A 4032-nucleotide genomic window follows, 5' to 3' on the forward strand; every position below is an offset into this window, starting at 1 on the left:
CTGACAAAAAAAGAGGGGGCGCTCCAGTAACCCCGCTCCGGAGCGCACCCTGGGCAAACCCAGCCAAGGTGCCCACCCCGGCCAAGGTGCAGGCGAGGTGCGCACCCGAGGCAAACCGGGCTCCGACAACGTGCACGCCGCACCTTGGAGCACACTTCGTAGCGCTCCCGGGTGCGCACCTTTGATGCGCTGCCTTCACTAATTTCCAGAAAAGGCAAAAAAAAAAGGAGATTTTGAAATTTCCGTTTTGAAAGATAGTGAAAAAAACGGAACGCGGGTGCCATCTTGAGCCCGCCCTGGTGCGCAGCCCAGGCAAGGTGCCCACCCTGGCAAAGGTGCGCACCCGGGCAATTAACCCTACTTCCGACTTCGTGCGCGCCAGGGTGGCAACCGGGCCTGGGAAGAGCCAATGCGAGAAACCCCACCAAACGCTCCGACAAAAAAAGAGGCGGCGCTCCAATAACCCCGCTTCGGAGCGCAGCCGGGGCAAACCCAGCCAAGGTGCCCACCCCGACGAAGGTGCACGCGAGGTGCGCACCCGGGGCAAACCGGGCTCCGACAACGTGCACGCAGCACCTTGGAGCACACTTCGAAGCACTCCCGGGTGCCCACCGGCGTTGCGCACCGTGGTGGGCAGCGAGGTGCGCACCTTTGATGCGCTGCCTTCACTAATTTCCAGAAAAAGGCAAAAAAAAATGAGATTTTAAAATTTCCGTTTTGAAAGATAGTGAAAAAAAAGGAACGCGGGTGCCATCTTGAGCCCGCCCTGGTGCGCAGCCCAGGCAAGGCATGCGCACCAAGGTGCCCACCCGAGGTGCACACCCGGGGCCAACCGGGCTCCGACTTCGTGCAGGCCGCACCTTGGAGCACACTTCGGAGCGCTCCTTGGTGCGCACCATGGTGCCCACCAGGGCGCGCAACCCAGCCAAGGTCTGCACACCAAGGTGCCCACCCCGGCGAAGGTGCACGCGAGGTGCGCACCCGGGGCAAACCGGGCTCCGACTTCGTGCACGCCATGGTGCCCACCGCGGCGAAGGTGCACGCGAGGTGCGCACCCGGGGCAAACCGGGCTCCGACTTCGTGCACGGCGCACCTTGGAGCACACTTCGGAGCGCTCCTTGGTGCGCACCATGGTGCCCACCAGGGCGCGCAACCCAGCCAAGGTGTGCGCACCAAGGTGCACGCGAGGTGCGCACCCGGGGCAAACCGGGGTCCGACTTCGTGCACGCCACACCTTGGAGCACACATCGGGGCGCTCCCGGGTTCGCACCGTGGTGGGCACCTCGGAGCACACCAAGGTGGGCAGCGAGGTGCGCACCTTTGATGCGATGCCTTCACTAATTTCCATAAAAGGCAAAAAAAAACGAGATTTTAAAATTTCCGTTTTGAAAGATAGTGAAAAAAAGGGAATGCTGGTGCCATCTTGAGCCCGCCCTGGTGCGCAGCCCAGCCAAGGTGTGCGCACCAAGGTGCCCACCCTGGCGAAGGTGCGCGCCCGGGCAATTAACCCAACTTCCAACCTCGCGCGCGCCAGGGTGGGAGCGCACCCAACAACCGGGCCTGGGAAGAGCCAATGCGAGAAACCCCACCAAACGCTCTGACAAAAAAAGAGGGGGCGCTCCAGTAACCCCGCTCCGGAGCGCACCCTGGGCAAACCCAGCCAAGGTGCCCACCCCGGCCAAGGTGCAGGCGAGGTGCGCACCCGAGGCAAACCGGGCTCCGACAACGTGCACGCCGCACCTTGGAGCACACTTCGTAGCGCTCCCGGGTGCGCACCTTTGATGCGCTGCCTTCACTAATTTCCAGAAAAGGCAAAAAAAAAAGGAGATTTTGAAATTTCCGTTTTGAAAGATAGTGAAAAAAACGGAACGCGGGTGCCATCTTGAGCCCGCCCTGGTGCGCAGCCCAGGCAAGGTGCCCACCCTGGCAAAGGTGCGCACCCGGGCAATTAACCCTACTTCCGACTTCGTGCGCGCCAGGGTGGCAACCGGGCCTGGGAAGAGCCAATGCGAGAAACCCCACCAAACGCTCCGACAAAAAAAGAGGCGGCGCTCCAATAACCCCGCTTCGGAGCGCAGCCGGGGCAAACCCAGCCAAGGTGCCCACCCCGACGAAGGTGCACGCGAGGTGCGCACCCGGGGCAAACCGGGCTCCGACAACGTGCACGCAGCACCTTGGAGCACACTTCGAAGCACTCCCGGGTGCCCACCGGCGTTGCGCACCGTGGTGGGCAGCGAGGTGCGCACCTTTGATGCGCTGCCTTCACTAATTTCCAGAAAAAGGCAAAAAAAAATGAGATTTTAAAATTTCCGTTTTGAAAGATAGTGAAAAAAAAGGAACGCGGGTGCCATCTTGAGCCCGCCCTGGTGCGCAGCCCAGGCAAGGCATGCGCACCAAGGTGCCCACCCGAGGTGCACACCCGGGGCCAACCGGGCTCCGACTTCGTGCAGGCCGCACCTTGGAGCACACTTCGGAGCGCTCCTTGGTGCGCACCATGGTGCCCACCAGGGCGCGCAACCCAGCCAAGGTCTGCACACCAAGGTGCCCACCCCGGCGAAGGTGCACGCGAGGTGCGCACCCGGGGCAAACCGGGCTCCGACTTCGTGCACGCCATGGTGCCCACCGCGGCGAAGGTGCACGCGAGGTGCGCACCCGGGGCAAACCGGGCTCCGACTTCGTGCACGGCGCACCTTGGAGCACACTTCGGAGCGCTCCTTGGTGCGCACCATGGTGCCCACCAGGGCGCGCAACCCAGCCAAGGTGTGCGCACCAAGGTGCACGCGAGGTGCGCACCCGGGGCAAACCGGGGTCTGACTTCGTGCACGCCGCACCTTGGAGCACACATCGGGGCGCTCCCGGGTTCGCACCGTGGTGGGCACCTCGGAGCACACCAAGGTGGGCAGCGAGGTGCGCACCTTTGATGCGATGCCTTCACTAATTTCCATAAAAGGCAAAAAAAAATGAGATTTTAAAATTTCCGTTTTGAAAGATAGTGAAAAAAAGGGAATGCTGGTGCCATCTTGAGCCCGCCCTGGTGCGCAGCCCAGCCAAGGTGTGCGCACCAAGGTGCCCACCCTGGCGAAGGTGCGCGCCCGGGCAATTAACCCAACTTCCAACCTCGCGCGCGCCAGGGTGGGAGCGCACCCAACAACCGGGCCTGGGAAGAGCCAATGCGAGAAACCCCACCAAACGCTCTGACAAAAAAAGAGGGGGCGCTCCAGTAACCCCGCTCCGGAGCGCACCCTGGGCAAACCCAGCCAAGGTGCCCACCCCGGCCAAGGTGCAGGCGAGGTGCGCACCCGAGGCAAACCGGGCTCCGACAACGTGCACGCCGCACCTTGGAGCACACTTCGTAGCGCTCCCGGGTGCGCACCTTTGATGCGCTGCCTTCACTAATTTCCAGAAAAGGCAAAAAAAAAAGGAGATTTTGAAATTTCCGTTTTGAAAGATAGTGAAAAAAACGGAACGCGGGTGCCATCTTGAGCCCGCCCTGGTGCGCAGCCCAGGCAAGGTGCCCACCCTGGCAAAGGTGCGCACCCGGGCAATTAACCCTACTTCCGACTTCGTGCGCGCCAGGGTGGCAACCGGGCCTGGGAAGAGCCAGTGCGAGAAACCCCACCAAACGCTCCGACAAAAAAAGAGGCGGCGCTCCAATAACCCCGCTTCGGAGCGCAGCCGGGGCAAACCCAGCCAAGGTGCCCACCCCGACGAAGGTGCACGCGAGGTGCGCACCCGGGGCAAACCGGGCTCCGACAACGTGCACGCAGCACCTTGGAGCACACTTCGAAGCACTCCCGGGTGCCCACCGGCGTTGCGCACCGTGGTGGGCAGCGAGGTGCGCACCTTTGATGCGCTGCCTTCACTAATTTCCAGAAAAAGGCAAAAAAAAATGAGATTTTAAAATTTCCGTTTTGAAAGATAGTGAAAAAAAAGGAACGCGGGTGCCATCTTGAGCCCGCCCTGGTGCGCAGCCCAGGCAAGGCATGCGCACCAAGGTGCCCACCCGAGGTGCACACCCGGGGCAAACCGGGC

The sequence above is a fragment of the Cryptomeria japonica genome, unplaced genomic scaffold (genome assembly GCF_030272615.1).
Source record: "Cryptomeria japonica unplaced genomic scaffold, Sugi_1.0 HiC_scaffold_20, whole genome shotgun sequence".
Lineage (NCBI taxonomy): Eukaryota > Viridiplantae > Streptophyta > Pinopsida > Cupressales > Cupressaceae > Cryptomeria > Cryptomeria japonica.